A 19,333-nucleotide genomic window follows, 5' to 3' on the forward strand; every position below is an offset into this window, starting at 1 on the left:
GCACTGCCTGCTGTGCTGTGGAGTAAATTGTAATATTTGTTTCGGAGCCTTTTGGTTCTGCGCTCGTGTAATAGCATGACGTCCATATCTTCTTCTAGGTTGAGGACTAGCAGATTAGCTGACGCGCACTGCCAGTGCTGCAAATTTATCTACGTTACCCTAAGCATGATCTGCTGGCATCAGAGGGGCCCTTCAGTCCCCGTTGAACCGACTACTGAATGCAAGTCGTTGTCCAATCTCGCGGAGTGGAACGCTTTTACCCTTCCATTTCTGACTTCGAACCGCACCTTATAATCGCCTTTTCCAGTGCCGGCACGCACTCTCCATTTATACAGAGCTGAAAAGGTTGGCAGTTAATTTGAAATTCTTCGTACTTGATAATCACGATTGAAGGAGTTTGTCCTCATCTATGTAGATCTTCAACGTCCAGATTCTAGCGACCGATGTCTTGTCACATTGTCGGATTGTCGACCACATCCCTTAAGGATGTTACAAACCGGGCTGGTGAACGTAAAGAGCTGATAGCGTCTGTGAGAGATGCAGAAGCTACCACAAATAGCAATTAAGTCTCTCGATGGGTTTTGAATTATTAAAACCTTCATCTTCTGGATTATATGGTAAGCCACAGTGAAATCTTGACACGCACTGCATCTACAAACAGAACCGAAATTATCATTCCCATAAGCGCAGTGTCCGCATAGCTGAAGTGGTAAGAGCGCTGCGCTGTCGTAGCAGAGGGTCGCAGTTTAAATCTTACTGACGCCAGAGGGAGTTCTCATCATGACTAGTTGTCCTGAGTCCTGGAACCTGAGTCAAATTTCGGTAATAATCTCGGGCGAGCGCAAAGCTGACCACATTGGCTTCTATTGTAGTGTACCGTTACGGTCTTAAATGAAGTGCTCTAACACACCTCAAGGCCCTGTTGCGCCAACAATTATTATTATCAGCGCACTTAAATGCCTGGTTAGACGGTCTTCATCAGGAATTTTCCCGTACAGACTCTGTAAAGTGGCTACTTCTAGTAATTCGTAACTTCTGAAGGGCACGATAGTCCTGAATGCGACAATTGCGTGCTTCCTGCAGTCGAGAAGATATTAGCTCAAAAAATCCTGGATGAATTAACAAAAACCGGAAAGGTTTCATCGACAGAGGGCAGATTGGATTGCGCTCTGGATCCTCCTAAACCGACTGTGTTAACAGACCATTATAGAGTAGTATGCGGGGGATAGGGGCAGGCAAACAGAGTAGAACTTAAAATAAATTCCACCAAAACCAAGGTTGTCCGTATCGGTCAATTTTAGTATCTTGGTTGTTTTGTCTCTACCAGCACTACCACCGTCTGGGTACCCTATGGATTAACAGTGCAAAATTCGCCGTCGTTGCTTTATTTCTGAAAATTCTGACGCCTCAACATCAACATCATTTTCAAGTTGTTCCATGCTAATATTTTCTACTGTGACTGGAAAGTGACCACCACAATTACTTGAAGGCTCCAAACCTTCATTAACACCTGTTTCCACCGTGACATCCGAGTAATCTGTCCTGACAAAACCACGAAAGAAGAGTTGAGTAGGCGTACAGGCCAAGTATTTGCAGATGCGTTGATTAGAAGGCAGAAATAGCAGTGCATAGGTAACACTTTGAGAGAGGGTGCGGACACCTTTGCTGGTTATGTCACGAAATGAAATCCACAATCCCAAAATAATTGACAAGTCGGTCGCCTTAGAAACACATGGCACAAAACAGTAGAAGAGCTGTGTAGGTTTCTGTGAAGATCTTGAGAGAGTTGAAGCACATTTCGCCGAATCGTCAGCCATGACGCCTGGATGTAGTTGAAACGCTATGTCCCATATAGGGGTTACTCGTCATCAAATATTTGATCGCATCGACGTTCTTGGCTTATTCGATATAAAAACCATGTATTTTGGCAGCGCCCTGTGGGTTGGAGTTTAAGAATACACTCAAAGCCCTATTTGCTAGTCGTAAGAGGCGACCCAAAGGGATTGAAATTTATGAGCTTACAACTTGCAAATCATACTTTACCACTACCGAAATGTCAACAACGCCTCAGACAGGCAGTGACCTACAACTTTTGACTATCGAAAAGGGACTATAATCGGTTTCTAGAATGTACGCAAGCTCCTTGACAACGGTATCGCGGGTCCCCGGGAAGCTCGCTTTCTTCAATTTGAGTGAGAAGCAGGATATTTAGGGCCTAAGCCGAGTAAGATGGTGGACCTATAGAGAGTACTTCTTTTCCTCTTGCCACATTAATGGCGTTTCCGTACTTTGAAAAGCCGAGTGGTAGCGGGGAGCGGCTTTTGGACTTCTCATTGCAAGATTCCGGTTGAGGCTAAAGAGTATCACAATTGTACAGTGCACCGATATAGTGTACAGGAGAGGCTTCCTAAAGGTCACTTTGTGATCGTGATGATCTGAATGCCAAGGTGGGCTATGACAACACATTGTTCAGACATGTGACGGGGATGCTCGGCCTTGGCCGTGACGATAATGGTGGGAAATTAGTGGATTTATGGGACTCTCATCGTTTTCTCATTGGTGACACATTGTTTGACCACAGAACCTACAATAAGGTCGACTGATACCGCACGAGCAATCAAATTAGCCCGCCATTAAAAATACTCTTTTCTCGGGTGGTATGCAGGTCGTCAGCCACGTCATAAAATCTCGCTGACTACAGAATCGTGGAAGCGGATTAATAATTGGAAGAAGTTGAAGGCTTTATTGGTCGGGGGATGGCGGGCGTGAATTCCGATACCGAGCGAAATCCTGTGACCAGAGGGAATTTGCTTTTGGGAGTGTCAGGTGAGCGGAAGATGAAAGATCATGAAAGATGCATGTGGTCGCAAATCTTTCGATGATCCTTTCAAGGACGTTAACAGTAGACTTCTCACTTACCATGATGAGCAACTCAAGAGGTGGGAAGATTACTTCACCATGGTACCTTACATATCACATTCAGTGAGGTTCCGCCTCTAATGGATGGAATGGCTAGTCACCGTAAGATGCAAATACGGACTGTTTCTCCAAGCAGAAGAGAAACCATTTCGGCCGTCAATGGATTCAAACGGGGTAGAGCCGCTGGGCTTAATGGTCTCCTCGCAAAGTTATTTATCGCTGGGGTTAGTGCAAATCTGCTGCTTCCATTCAAACGGAAATCTTGGGAATCGGAAACTTTTCCCACAGAGTGAAAGAAGGGGATGATGGCCAAGATCTCAAAGAATCAGGGCCACTTTTGATGTGACAATTGGAGGGGTGTCTGCCCGCTCCCCTGCCATTGTAAAGATAATAGCAAAAATAAATTTACAACGGATCCCCGAAGAAAATATTTACAACGGACCACAGAACATCTCGAAAGCTAGACCAACAGAGAGCAGGTTGGTTTCCAATACGGATCCTCTTGTATTCACCAAATCAGTACCTTACCGATCATTTTGGAACAGTGCGTGGAGTTTAGATCTTCACTTCATTGACTTAAAGAAAGCTTCCGATCGTGTGAGAGGGAGTACTCTCCGCACAAGCGACATTCCGGGGAATCCAATGGTTATTATTAGGGCGACGTAGAATGGCGCAAAAAGGTTACATGCTGTACTGCGGTAAAAGCTCAGAGGATTTTGAGTTCCAAAGCAGAGTCAGACCAAGTTACATCTTGTCACCGATGTTATTTCTTCTTTTTATTGGTGATGTCTTTCATGCCGACTTATCTGGAGAAGTTCAATGCGCTATGACATCTTTTTTCCAACACCTCGATTACGATGATGTCATCTGTTTGCTCTCTCACCCGGTCACCTTGGCCAAATAGCTCTGAATTTGGATAGAAAGGCAAGTAGAATTGGACTAAAGGTGACATCGGTTCTCAATCTGACGGGTTATCGCGTTTTCCTTATTTGCATCGAAGGCTTGATTTCTGCTGACAGTGGCACCGAACTGGATGTCGCCCGATGCATTAAAAGCCCTAGATCCGCTTTCTCTGCTCTGTCCAGAATCTGGAAATGCAGTCATCTCAAGATCACGATGAAGTTTAGACTGCTCTGTGCTAGTGTTTTTTATAATTTTGAATGGGTGTAGTACATTGAAAGTGACCCCCACTGTCGCTCAAAGGCGCCACATTTGTCACACTTGTGTTATCAAAGTACCTTAGCCTGATACTGTTACAAACGAAGAGCTTGGTCACGCACAAGCCAGTTGCCCATGGATGATGTGATCGGAAGGCAAAAGTGGCAGTGGATGGGTCACACATTAAGAAAGATCGACAATTTTATTGTTGGTTACGCCATGCAGTGGAATCCACTCTTCCAAGATGGCCGACTAGTGGGTCGCCTCAAGAACACTTAGAGCAGAACATACGAGGAAGAGTGCGGTCGTCTCGGGAAGTCGTGGGGGAGCTGAAGGGCATTTCAGGTAGGTGTGGGTGTGGTTGACGACTCCTATACCCCATCAAGAGCTAAATGGTAACCATGCAAATATGTATATATTATCTGCTTGGTGAATCTCGTTTTGCCAGTTAGGAGGAGCTGTAGGCCGGAGCTAACAGAATGTGCTTAGGGAAGACCAGCTGGAATGGAGTAGGGCACACATTTGACTTTTGCCTAATGGTCTAATTGAGATGTGAAGTACTGAGAAACATAAGTAACTTATTTACTTAAGTCGTACCCCAGAGGGTGGTTGTTTAATTCAAACTTCCAAAGTTCAAAACTTTAACATAATCATTTGTTCAACTTATACGTGGTATGGGTGCGGTTGAATTTCGAAAAATTCTGAGTCTACAGCAATTCAAATTTGGCAGTTGAATTCCCTACTCTTATTAGCCTTGCGAGCCCTGTGCAGGACAAAAATATTCAATTAATTCGGTACTTGTGATAAACGATAAATGAAATTTCTGGGACAATAAAAGTAATTAATTGGTCAATTATACTTTCTGTAAATCATAACACAATCATGATAAGAAAATCGTTCGGTACTCGAACACAGTCATTGTGCAAACCAGCAGGACATCAACTCTTCAAAGTGGTCAGCAATCAACAAGGGTGGCGCGCATGCAACAAGTCCTTTCACCGAGATTTCCGTATGAATATGTATCACGGCACGAGTTACTTTAGCGTCACTACAAGGAGTCGTAAAAAAGCGGGAAAATGGAGGAGTCCTTGCGTTCCCCCCATTTTGAGTGGTACCGGAAAGTAACTTGTTGCAGAAACTAGTGACGTTGAAACAAGTCCTTAATCTGTGCCGAAATGTGCTCTGTGGATGGCATATAACCTTCCCTATCTCGCGCCTTCATCTTATCTTGTTCCTCCTTGTCTATCGTGAGTCCTGGCGTGCAATTCTAACTGCGAAAGTGTGGGTGGTTAATAGAATAATCTTCGGTACGAACACAGCCAAAGTACTCTCTCTCTAGAATACCTACCTAGCTAATAGAGACAGAGATAAGCATCGAGTGTGTTGCCCGATTGAAATGGTTCTTGTCGCATGTTCTTGTGTATAAAAAGCTTGAGGACACGGTTAAGCTTACAAGTTATCATCGAAACCTCGTGTAGTTAATATCTCCTCGAGAGCCCCCTGGAAAAGGCGAAAGCTAAGGAGAGTAACAAGTGTCATAACGGTCGTTAACTCCATTTGAAGCGAAGCATTCGACAAGGTGTTTTCCCATTAACGGCTTTCCCATTTTCCGTTACGTTTGTGGTGAAAATTGTGCTTGTGTGCTACGAAAAGCAAGCAAGTTTTTGTGAAGAAACAAAGTGACCGGCATTCAATTGTAGCGAATTCAAATCTTGAAAGAGGTAAGTTTGTGAATGGCTTCTTGTAAGGATCCAAAATGGACGTAAAATTTTTTAAAGGAAAATTAATCCGCGACTGGTTACTGTGTTTAATAAAAAAGTCCTTTAGACCGGGGGCTGAAAATTATGTTCCTCTCTGTTCGCAAGGACCCATCATTTTATTGAATGACTCTTACTAAAAAATTACAATGGCAAGTAAAGGATGTCGTTTCACCAAAATCCTTCATAACGACGACCTTCGTAAGAACCCATAAAACCGCGTACCCGAGAAATCATAAATGTGGTCAATAAAGTTTGATTCATCCCGGAATAGGCTTTCAATTAACTTTGTTAGTTTGTTTTTTGTTGGTGCGCTGCATTGGGAATGTTATCTTAGATAAATTGGAATCCTTAATTATTGCTGCTATAATTTACGACGTTGGCCCTATTATAGTGGGAATATATGGCAGGTCCAATTTTACATATATTTCGGGACTTAGATTGCGTTGATCTATGATAGACAGGTCAGCAGATAATAGTGGAAGTGTTTTTACTGCAAATGGATCGGAAGGTTGAGCGTGGGATATTGAGTGTTGGATGTGATTAAATTAATCGAATGTTCAGCACGAGGACGGCACTTTGATTGAATGCATATTATCAGGATTTCGGGGTAGGACGCGTAATATGAAAATAGTTTAGGAACAGTTGGTCTTGACTTGAACGTAATTGCATATTATTATGGAAGCATGCCATCAAAATCATTATTCTGGGACGATTTGATTCTTTACTTCGTTGCTATCTTTATTATTTCCAAAAAATATCATCAGCTTTAACGTTTCGCGATTTATACTCCTCCAGAGAAAGTTAGCATAAAGATACCCACCAGCTTCCGAGAGTCTCATTATTTTTGGATTTTTATCTTAACTGCTACGTACTTAAATAATACTTGCATCAAAGAAAAAAATAAAGTATCTGTTGGAATTTTCGATGCTGATGTAAGCACAGAAGAAAAGGAGGCTTTAGTCCTTCTGCAATTCTTTTAAAAGTGTAGAGGAATTTCCGCACTTCTACAATAAATAAAATATATTTTTCTCAAGACTTCGTCGGAAAGATAATTCGGCCCCATAAATCTGTATGCATATAAGATAAGTTAAGAACTCTAGAAAGGCACTAAATGGGAAAATGATGAATTTAGTTGCCACATATCCAGGAAGAGAGTTCATTCCACTGTTACATCACTGTTGACTATTGACTCTCCACGATAGTGTACTCTCGCTATCATTTACTTTTTTTCGTTCCAATTCACAAAAGCAACCAGTCTATGAAATGGAGCATAGTCAAATTAGACTAACTTTTTTTTTCGCTTGCAACCTATCGCCAGAAACCATTTTTGAGATCGGAGATACGAACATCGAAACTGCAAAATATTTCTATCAGGAATAAGTCTTTGGAGGTTGGCATTGAGATATACCTTTTCTTTTGGAAAGACATTACGAAATTCCAACGAAAAGTTCTGCAAATTGAAGCAGCTCCTATTTGGGATAATCTATCGAATTTGATCGCCTGGTCTTATCTGCCAGATCACAGTATTCGAGCCGAAAAAGAACACGACCCTCGCATGAATAACCACCGTAAAACGAGGATCCAGTCTTTAGGAAGTGGTCTCCCGCATAAGAATTGGCTTGAGGATTGTAGGTTCCATTTCAAAAATCTAGAACATTTTGTCCACTATGTTACTATAGTAAAGAAGGCCATCTTTCAGGCCGGATTTCTGGTAAGTCAATATGTGGCACGTGACCTATTCGTACGAGTGATAGGCCCAAGAGCACTTGGCACAGAACAGTAGAGGAGGAGTGCGAGCGTTTCGGAAAGTCGTGAGGAGCACTTGAGGGCGAACGAGGACGCGTAGAAGTGGTTGACGCGCTATACCCTACCAAGAGGTGAATTATTATCATCAACGGCGCAACAATCGGTATCCCGCCTAGGCCTGCCTTAATAAGAAACTCCAGACATCCCGGTTTTGTACCGAGGTCCACCAATGCGATATCCCTAAAAGCTGTTTGGCGTCGTGACCTACGCCATCGTTCCAATTCACGCAGGGTCTGCCTCGTTTCCTTTTTCTACCATATTGTCCTTATAGATTTTTCGGGCTGGATCATCCTCATCCATGCGGATTAAGTGACCCGCTCACCGCAACATATTGAGCCGGATTTTATCCACAACCTGACGGTCATGGTATCCCTCATAGATGTCGTCGTTGTGTAGGTTACGGAAATTGTTCAAAGGATTCTTCTCTCGAACGTGGCCAAGAGTTCGCAATTTTTCTGGCTATGAACCCAAATCTTCGAGGACTGGCAAGATCATAGTCTTGTACAGTAAGAGCTTTGACCCAATGATGAGACGTTTCGAGCGGAACGGTTTTTGTAAGCTGAAATAGGTTCTGTTGAATGAAGGCAGTTTGTATGGCTGGAGTCGGTCTTCCCTCGCATTTACTTCAGCATCATGGATTACTTTTCCCAGGGCCTCGAACAGTCTCGAGACTGACCCTGCTACTTTTATCTGGCCTCGCACATTGATCAGGGTCAGCCTGTCAGTTTTATCAATTTCGTCGGGATTTTCTCATGCGTTACATGTACGGAATGCGCAAATCGTTATTCTGTTGCCGTTGCCCGGTTCGACGTTGTACAGTCAATCCATTCCCAGGCTCCTTTTGAGACTTCGTAACGGGCTGTTTTCAGTGTGGGGTTGTCAGCCCTACCCAACCGCCAACCTGGAGGACTAGTTGGTGCAATTTGCCCCGTTTTTAGACGCGAGTGAGTAGGGGTGAATGGCAACCATACATATAACACGTGGTAGTCGTTTCGGAATTTTACTCTTCGGTACTCATTTGGTATTCTAGCCCATTCCAGCTTCCATTCCATGGAATTGGTCGGACTCATTGCTTGACCTAATCCCCCCATTCGCTTTCAAGGGCCAGAAAACCATCCCCACCATTGTAGACACCTATATAAAAGTGTTGGCCCTATTGAGATTTTATAAATCAGTAACATCATACATGACGATATAACCTGTTTCCAGTTTAAACCTGCCGTAGTAAGGTACTCCAAAGATACCGATTTTGGGTCGGTAACTCACTAGCTACCTGAGATCCTGACCCATGCCATTGCTTCATATAAAGCAAGGTGTACCAGGTATTTTTCTTCTACTATTAATATTGGCCCTATTGGCTTCCTAAGCTGGCGTTTCTCGCATATATCGTTAAATGACCCGCCTACTGCGGCCTATTGAGCAAGATTTTGCCATAACCAAGCGGTTCCGATGTCGATCATAAATTACTTCATTAAATAAGTTGCGAAATCATCCATCTTTCTCTAGAAGGCCGAAATTGTTCGTACATATCATTTGAAGGGAATAGTGCTTCCGAGATTCACTTCAGTGTTACAAATCACTTTTTCTAAGGTCAGGTCGGAAAAGTGCATGATACAGAATCCTCTTTTTTAGGCTGTTGTTGATAGTGAAAAGTCTCGAAATTGATCACATTGGTCAGGATCAGCTAGCCAGTCTTACTAGTTTTACTGGCATACCGAATTCTGTCATGGTCCTGCATTATTCTGGGGACGCCTTTGAGGTTGATGAAAAAATGGCGCATTTTCATTTTGCAACAGTTTTCCAATCAAAGATATGGAGACATTCAAGTTTTCTTGGGGAGTTTAAGCCTAATTACCCTAGTAAGACCGCATTGAAGGCTTTGCTCGCTGTCTTGATTCACTCTATGTTTTGAAACAACATCCCTTAAATAGGGAAGTCTACTAGCTTGAACTTTCATCGACAGCCAGTCTAATTTCACTTTTCAGGCTTAACATAACCTGGTACGGCAAGTTAATTAGTTTCAAAGTCCTACTTGTAGTTTGTACCTTCCATTTTAGATCATTAAATCAGGACGATTCCGGATTTGATGGTGTCATTGCCAAGTTGGTTCTATTTCGATTTATTTCAGGTTTGAAACCGAATTCGGGACAGACGCTAGTACTCGAATTGTGCTTTTCCTTCTGTTGTGGGTTTATCAATTACACAGGAATATGTGTGGCGATAATAGAAAAAAGTGACGCGGGTTTTCATTGACAATTTTTTTTAATAACAATACAAAAGGGGCCTATTCATTGGTAGAGATGGACAATTTAAAAAAAAATCCCATTTTCAAAAATTGTCATGGAAAAGGTTTGCTATTTTAGTACGCAAATAGTCGCTGTTCAGTTCGTACTGCTTGTGAAGTATGTGTAATTTTGAAATCCCGCGACCAGATAATGTTAAGATACCGCAGTGTTTTGCGAGGGTCTGTACGTTTCGCTGTCTATCCTTCAAAAGAAGCGTATGTTGTCGTTTTTGTTGGTCTGGGGAAGCTATTACCACCATTAAGGTTCAAGTCCCTCTTCATCTTCTGTGCTGCACTTTCCAATGGGCAAGAATTGCTGAAAGCAGTGGAGACAGCGCTTAAACTCCGAGTGTACATCGGGAATAAAACTTTCGAAGTGCTAACAAATGACGCTCCTCCAAATGGCACTGAAGTTTCAAGGATTCACATTCATTAGATATATTGTAAAAGCATCCAACATTTTGCGTCATATGTATTGGCTAGCAGAGATGACGCTTTAGAGAAAATTAAGGTGACAAGAGATGTAGATTCAACTTGGAGTTTGGTTCCATCAAGGCAAATAACACAAAGTTCTCAGAGCCACATTCATGTGAAGGATTCGTATGTAGACGATCTAATCACATATAAGCGGAGGAGTTGCAAAAAGACCTGAACCCCAGATCATTCTCTAATACCTGCTAGTGCAGGGAAGGAAGGGGGAAGGTTGGAATAAATTTGGATTGATTGCGGTTAGGGTCCTATTAACCGGAAATGTTGAAAGCCCGAAGTTAAACGCTCTCCCTGTCATGGGAAAGCCACTCATCGCCGAAAGGGTATTTCAATGTTTATATATGAATCTAATTGGCCTATACCTTAGTTCCTCAGTTTCCGCGAGTGGAGCCACTCAATTTAGAAAAAAGAATGTTCCATGTATTCGAGTCCCTGAATGGATCACAATCGAAAGTAATGTACAGTTCCAGTCTGTCCCTTCCAATAATTTGTCGCCCAGTATGGATGATCTTATATTGTTGTATATTCACCGTAAGTTAACGCATCTAAAACGGTTAATTGTTCAATTTTGACAGCTATATGAGCCTACATCATTCTCTAGCAAGAGGCGTTTGGATAACAAGTTATGCTCTGTGCTCTGTAAGGTATGCTTCGACAGAGATCTCACTTTTTCAAATCGCCTTCTGGGGAAAACACGGTTATCTATAGTGCTACCTACACGCTAAGACGACGCTTGAATGGGTTATAAGGTGCGGACCCTGACAAGTATTCTGAGGACAAACTTACGCTTCTCAGAGCTTAGGACTAGGAGCATATTCGATAAGCGCAACCTACACAGGAAGCAGATTACGTGATGTTGTGTATAAAGGACTCTTTAAGCAAAAGTTCTGGAAGAATCAAATGGTCTGAAGGGCCTAGAATCACCCACCGATATTTGATCATCCTCTATACTAAAGACTTACATATGTGCTCTATGCTACACGAATCACTAAATATATTTGCTTATCTGTGTCCATTCAGATAGATTTTGATCTCTGCTGTCTTTTTGGCTTTTCTGTAATATTTGTGGCTACACTCGTTATGATTACCACCAACTTTAACATCCACTCGCAACAGAGATTGACGTACCTAATAGATCACCAAGGTCTGTCGCGTGAGAACGAAGGGAGACGGGAGTTTTAGAGAGTGCAAGGCATTAAAGACCGAGGTATGTCTACTACCTTCTAGACGGAAGTCAACACGATTACCTTTAAGTACGCGCAGTGCCGACAGTTGAAATGCACGGATGTAAACCACTAGGCCTCGTAAACATCCATGTCGCAAAAGAACAAACACTGATTGCATTTAGAGTGTGTGGTTTCCTTCATGCTATCCCAGTAGGTCGATGAGCGGGAATTAGTCCGACTTTTTTCCATCTCCTCAGTCCTCTATAGACCTGGAAGCATCTTGACGTCGGTAGCACTGAATCCAGCGGCTTTCTTGTGTTTTTGCCCAGGAACACAACAGCATCAGAAGTAGACCTCGGTCCATGAGAAGCAGAAGTTAAACAGAGAAAAAATGAATGCGCACAAATTTTTACTGCTGCTTGAATATCTGTCAAAAATATTTAACGGAATTAGTTCCCCCATTTAGAGTCACCCAATAATTCGGAGACGTCAAATTATAGCCCTGCAAACATTACCATTTACGTATTGCATCCGCGGCTTCTAGCACGGGTGGGGATCATTGATCCCCGAAGCTCCCCACGGTTTGCTTATGGGACCCGGCTGTCATTTGGCAGTGGAGAAACTATCTTACTTACCAGACCGCAAACATCTCCTCGAAGAATCATCAAAAGAGCTTTCTTCTTCGGTGCCAATGAGATTGTTAGTCACGTCTCTAAGGGGATTATCATAAGCTACGGCTGACTACCAGGGCACGGAGGCGAAACTAGGAGCGCAGAGAACTAAAAGCCCTTATTGCTTTTGCGAGTGGAGGAAAACAGCTGCGGTACTCCGGAAAACCTCAGGAAGTGCCGTGTAGCTTATATGGGGATAAAAGGGAATTTGTTAGTGTGTTTGTCAAAAAAGTTGCCGAAAATAATTAGAATTGCGGCATTGCTGCACGAAAAAACTTACGAGTGAACGCAAGTTCTTTAAGCGTATCATGCGGATGTGGACTACTCCTCCAAACACAAGCGACATTATCAATGCGCTCAAGCAGGATAAAACTGCTGGGTTTGACCGCCTCCCTGGAAAATTGGCCACCGCAGCAACCGTTGTCTCGCCAGAACTGCTTTTTCCACTCATCCGCAAATCGTGAGAATCTGAGGTCTTTCCCAGTGAATGACAAGAAGGTTCAGGTTCTCGGAAAGACCTGAAGAGAGCTGAATCGCATTTTAACTATAGCACGTATTCATTCTGAACGCGCTATGCTCCATTAAGAAAATATTGGTCACTCCCTCCCTCCCTCACTGCCTCGACAATGGTGCTCATTACCATGTTTTATATCAAAGTCTTCGTCGATAAGCTTGATATCGTTGAAGAGCAGCCAATCAATCAGCTAATCTGCGAGTAGCCACGCATAAATAAAGCGAGTCCTAAATCGTACAGTCTGACCAAATCACTCTGGCGATGAAGATAATATTGACCTGATATGAAACTCTAGATCCACAAGGCCCTTTTGTGGCCACTATACTATGGTTCGTCTCTTTGCTCTTTTAAAAATGAGTAGGCGAGATTTTTTGTTAAAGATTTTAGTCCATAGGGAAACACACCCCCAGAAAAAACTTCATGTGCAAGCGATTTTTTGCTGTACCCTCAATACATGACACCAATTATAATAAATTTCTGAGACCAGATTGGAGAACATCAAAGGGCTTTTTGATGGATACTTAGTTCTTCGCTATGATCAAGATAAGTTAGCGCCGAGTAAGATAGAAGGAGGATATGCTTAATTAAACAGCATACTCCTGTTTATTCCATCCTTTTTGGCGTTCTTCCCTACGAGTCTCCTATTTTTATTTGTTCTAGAATAGCGTCCAATGGTAGGATGGATAATGAGGTTTACTTACCTATCCAGCGATAAGAATAAGGTAAGTAAACCTTATTCTTATCCATCCTAATACTATGAAAATCCCTTGGAGTTCACTCAGTTATCCTCTCTGCGAAGTGTCATAATCTGTCGATAACTTTGTTCTTATTGCATGACGATTCGATTTGCGATTCTCAGTCAGCATGCAAGCTCCTTCCTAGTCATTCTACTGCTGTTTTCGCTTCTGTTCCTACCCCTTCTCCTGTTTCCGGTATAATTCAAAATCTTTATTCTGAGTCCCTTCAATTTCTTTTCTAAACCCTTCAATTAAAGAGTTTCTTTCCGACCGTATTGATGTTATCGTTGGTTACACCGATGGAAAGAAGATACTTAACCGTTGGCTTTAACGCTATTATGGTCTTATACATTACTCAAGATCGTAAAGTTGGGATTCCCTTGTTAGTCAAGATGACTACATAGTTTGGTTTTCCATTTGCTCACCCTTCGCCAAGTCTGACTCACTCCTATTCGACAGTGCGTCAACAAACCAAGCAGGTGACGAGTGATTTTCGAAAGAAGACTAACAAGTCTGGAAGCGAAGAATTTTTAACCACTCAAGATCTAGGTCAATTAGAGTAAATGCTACACGTCGTCCTAAAACTTATCAACCACATTCGTTGCGAGATAGAATAGGGGGTGTAGTGACTTTAGTTGCCTGTAATGAAAAAAAAGGCTTTTTTTGGAGACCATTGTACTAGTCACGGACTTGTCCTTTGTCGGGCTAAAGGAGCCGCTTACACGTCATCGTTATAATCACTTACTAAACCAGCTCACGCGGAGCGGCCGTACCCCCAGCCAACCGCTTCGAGAAATGAGGCAGCTGGGTGGGGATAAGATCGGCTCAGAGCTATTGAAGTCCCTCTGGTTACAGCGGCGCCCGGAGAGTACCTGCGCCATCTTGACCTACGCAGACTCCGGATCGCTGGAGGTGTTCTCCGTGGCGAGGTGTACGCACGCCTCGTGGTCGCGGAAGTCTCTAGAGGCACAAATGGGGAAGTTAAAGAATTAAAGACAATAGTGACGACACTTGCGGGCGCAATCTCGAGGCTTATGGCGACTGTAAGTACTTTGCGTTCGCAGTCACGGTAGACGTCTGCTTCCTGAAATGGGCGTTCAGGCAGTCGTACGTTGGGACCCTCATTGGCCCCGACGATTTGCTGGTATCACCGTAGATTCTGATCATAAGCGGCTAAATGTACCACCGGATGCAGTTTCAATGCAGCAAAAAAGTGGGCTCTCTGGGTATCTCAGCGACGGCTACCCGAAGCGCAATACCACGTCACCTTACAATATTCGACCCTCTGAGCGGGCGTTGGTTTCTTGTCAACACGGACGTTGAGGTATCGGTTCTCCCCGTATCTCGTTCAAACACGTTGATACCGCAGAACTTGCATCTGGCTGCCGCGAACTCCTCTCCCATCTGCATTTACGGCTACAGGCAGATGGCCGTAAATCTCGGGCTGCACTGGACGTTTTTGTGGCGATTCGCTTTGGCCGATATTGGCACCCCGATTTTCGGCGCAGACTTCTTGTGCCACTATGGACTTTTGGTGGTCCTGCAGAATGAAGCCTGGATAGACCCTGGAGCCTCATTTACATGAGCCAAACGGCATTTTTTCAATGTCTGAAACCACTTTCAACTGAGGAATACTGCAGTAGGTAGAAGAGAATCCTAAATTGATGTTAAATATTGCCTATATGCCGCGGTGGCAGGTGTTGATACCGCAGACCCAACACATTTAAATTAGCCAAACCTTATCCAGCAAGAGTTATCCCTTCAAGTGGAGCACGGTTGTGGGACAAAGCTTAGGTTGGAGGAATCATAGGGTAAGGGTCTGTTTTTGAAGTCGCATCCGAAGAATAAAAAAGGGTCGGAAGAGGGGATTTGATTGTTGCACGAGTATTAGGGGTTACATTCGCTTCAGTTTTGGAGGGTGGAGGCGGGTAGAATCTGTCAGTCACCATCAGAACCAAGTCTTTTTCTTTCCTACAATCGAATGCTACATATTTGAGCCAAACAACAGCAAAAATGCATTTTATAAAATGGAGCGCCGAAGTTTTCTGTCAATTTAAAATTTATTACCGGTATACCTTCGGCCATCGCGTCTTTATTTGTGGCTCCATGAAAACGTTCGTCTTCTTTTTCGAAGAATACATTCCTAATCAACAGTTTGCTGTTAACCGGCTAGTTGGCAATTTAGCCCTCCCCCAGCTGATTCTCCAGGAACTTCGCAATTACCCACGCATGCCTAATTCCTGAATCGTATGAGCAGCCGACCATAATGCCAGCAATAGCATAATAATTACAAATAAAATGGGTACGAATATATTTTTTTGGGACATTGAGAATTAATGAATTTAGGGGTAGTAAACTCAACTCAACACACAAGGTTAAAAAAATATAAATATTAATAACTGTGGTTTCGGGTTGGGAGTAGTAGAAATAGAAATTTTGGGGAGCAAGAAAAATGCTGTTGAATAGGAAGAGACGGGACCTACGCTCGACTTCAGACTGAGCATTTTGAAAAGTAAGGTTTAAAATTTCGACTTTAGTTTGGCAATTATTGGGTGCGATGTCAAAAGCTTGTTGAAAACCTTTTGGATAGATAAACTTAAAGTCTTAATGATGACTGCATGGCGTAGCCAGCAATGCAATTTTCGCCCATCCTTAATGTGTGACCTATCCACTGCCACTTTCGCCTTCTAACCACATTGCTTACGAGTCTGTTAAGGTGTGCGTCTGGTGTTGAGGTAGCCGCATTTCCAGATTTTAGAAAAAGCAGTGAAAGCGGGTCTAATGCTGTTAATGCGTCGAGTAACATCCATTTTGGTGCGACCGTCGGTAGAAACCACGCTTTCTAGATATACAAATTGGTCGACGCATTTGATGCTTTGCCTATTAACGCAGATAGGGAGCCACTGGTTGACTGCAAGGATATTGTGTGGTACATCAGATGATCGTGACGTGACGTAGTGTTGTTATTGTCAAACTGTCACAATGATTGGGAAATCCAGCCTGTTTATCGGATTCGATTGGAGTCGCCTTTGAAGATTGTTGAACGGGAGCGTAAAGGATTGTGAGGTGTTCTGCGTGGAGCAGGCATTGTCACAATGGCTTCCTGGTGGTGGGCTCGAGATTCAGTTTCCTATGATATCGTTGGCTATCGGGAAAGGTAAGGTTCGAGTATCTACTGGACACTGTGGTGTTACGTCTGGTAACTCCACTTTAAAAAATTTGTCTGTTCTACTGACCAGCCGAAATGGGTTATGATGCGGTGGTTGAAGTGGCCTCTGCGGACTGTCATGTTGTAGTTGCGATGCGGGTTGAGTTGGTCAGTTTGCTGAGTCTTGAGACAAACTCGGTTCAAACTATCTGAAGTGATCCTAAGTGGAATGACGAATCTGGAGGTCCATAGTCTAGAGTCTATAGTCATGGAACGCTCCGGCAACTGTAACCCCTATTTGATCAGCAAATGTTACCTCCAGCCAAAGTGAGAAACGATTTTCCATGATCAGCCAATGGCGTCGTCCCTCATAATAAGGAATCACGATAGATTCAGATGCACGTACCAGAATCTGAATGATGATGGTGTAAATTACCCGACTGTAGCAATTACATAATGAGTCACTTTTCACCACTTCACAATCATTGTGACTACGGGACCAATTCCTGCAGTCAGTTTTGACAGATCACAAAACAAACCTCTGCACTACCAATCTAAAGATGGCTTTGTTTCGGGGTGTGGTAAGTGGTGTAAGCTATTGAAAACAGTTTTTCGGAATGAATCAATGATTAAACCTCGGATGGTACCAGCAAAGGCAGCTGGTCCTCGGAACCTGGAACTTCCTCCTTGTTGCAGCATTTTGAGCTCTTTGTGAGCATGCAAGATATTGCAAGCTTTGCGTAATCAATAATTGGAGGATTGCTCCAATCGCGAAGTCAAATGCATTGCGGAAGACGGTCAAAAATGTGTCCAGTTTCGGAGGGGCACAAAACGTTGCCTATTTCAGTGCCTTTTTGAAAGCTTTCAGCTGCGGTTGATTCATAGGTCCAGTCGAGTGGTCGATTTCCTTTTATTTTGCGATGAAAAAGCTCGCCTGTATCGTTCCTGCTCTAGGTATGAACCTCCTGTAATATTTTTACATATTCAAGAGTGTTCTGAGGTAGCTCATCATGGTTGACTGCGGGTATGATCGCTTTGGCTTCGGATTGTAAGAGACGTGTTGCCTTTTTTTAGCCTAGGTATTTTGAGAAACTGACCTCTTACTTACCAAAAATGCAGTTGCATTCGCCATTATTTCACAACCTTTGGAACAGAATTCCTAAGTGGTTGTCTCTTCAAGAGAAGATGAAGCGACGAATTGACATATAATAGGCGTAGTAGAAATCCAAGCCTTTAAAACCTTCGTTGATGAATCCCTAGACAGGATGTCATAAAAGGATACTTGTAAAGTTTTCGGTATTCGTATTTCGTCTTCAGGTGCAGGGATCTGGTGAAATGCTCTTACCAGGTCTAATGTTGAAAAAAAAATTTCTCGGCTAAGCGTTTGGAAATAATTTTGAATGTGCCGCAGTGGGTATTATTCCAAGCGACACCAGTTGTTGAGTGCACGATAAGCTTTGCATGGTTTCGTCTCGTTATTATTTTTAGGTACCATATGCAAGGCTGCAGCTGCCCTATCTGATGAACGTGTTAATTCCAGCTGGATCATAGTATTATTCGCGGTGTTCAGTTTGTTCGGAGCTAACTGGGTCTTTCTGGGTTTTTAAGCAGCTGATGGTCCTGCCATACTAGGCTTTAAAGCAATCAATGAAAAGGCGTGACATAGCTCTTGTATTTCTGAAGCTAGAGATAGCGTTTGACCGTGTGCCACACGAACTCGTCTGGTATGCTTTACTACAACGCCTAGTGCCAGAAGAGCTCGTGCGCTGGGTTCAATATGTTCTACCAGGATCGGAAAAGCAAAGTTCAAAGTGTGGCGGGTGTTGCAAAACCGGTTCGCTTCTCTGTCGGCGCCCTATACACTGCTTTATGCAGATGATGTCTTTTTGGCGTCTCACAGCAAAAATGATCTCGAGCAGCTTGTCCAAAAATGGAATGATCGCCTTATGCAACATGGTCTCAGATTGAATTTAAATAAAACAGAATTTTTGACGACCGACTCCAATGAAACCGGGACAATCACTGTCAGTGGCAGTGACCTGCCCAGAACCGAGCGATTTAAATATTTCGGATCAATGCTATTAGCCACTGTGTTATGAAATGGTTTCACGCATTAGCGCAACCTGGATGAAGTGGCGTTCCACAACTGATGTTCTTTGTGATCGACGTATCAATGAACGTCTAAAATTTACCGCACTGTCGTTAGCCCTGTTACCTTCTATGGTTCTGAGTCTTGGCCGACTATAAAAGACAATGAACGGCGTCTTGCGGTAATGGAAGCGAAGATGATGCGTTGGGCTAGTGTCATAACATGCTTTGATCACATCCGAAATGAGGATATCCGCGGTCGATATGGGGTGAGAGAGAAAGGCGTTTTAGATATTATTCCCACGTAATTCGCGCTAATGAAAATTCACATGCCAAGATTGGTCTGAACATCGAAGTCGATGGTAAGCGACTAAGAGGCCGGCCGAAACAACGATGGTTTGATACGCTTTATGGAGATTTGAAAGGCTCGCGATTGCATCCAGATCAGGCTTCCGATAGAACAAAATAGCGCAACCGATCACCACGAGCCGACCCCGGTTTTGAATGGGACAAAGGCTAAGGAAAAAGAAGATGTAGTGTAGGATTCCCTCATGCTAACAATTCATTGTAGTCAAGGAGTTAGTGGCTCGCTT

At 43.2% G+C, this 19,333-nt stretch overlaps 1 protein-coding gene across 3 annotated transcripts in view; it reads left to right on the plus strand.

Annotated features, from left to right (window-relative positions):
* Window positions 1-19,333, plus strand: part of LOC119651688 — a 148,596-nt gene that overhangs the window by 11,215 nt on the left and 118,048 nt on the right. Inside the window, exon 1 of one of the 3 annotated variants that reach the window (XM_038055392.1) lies at window positions 5,544-5,798. The exons of the other annotated variants lie outside the window; for them this stretch is intronic. The gene's annotated coding sequence lies outside the window, so the exon portion shown is untranslated. Of the gene's footprint in view, window positions 1-5,543; window positions 5,799-19,333 lie in introns of those variants that run through there. 3 annotated transcript variants of the gene reach the window in all.

The sequence above is a fragment of the Hermetia illucens genome, chromosome 3 (assembly GCF_905115235.1).
Source record: "Hermetia illucens chromosome 3, iHerIll2.2.curated.20191125, whole genome shotgun sequence".
NCBI classification, from domain to species: domain Eukaryota; kingdom Metazoa; phylum Arthropoda; class Insecta; order Diptera; family Stratiomyidae; genus Hermetia; species Hermetia illucens.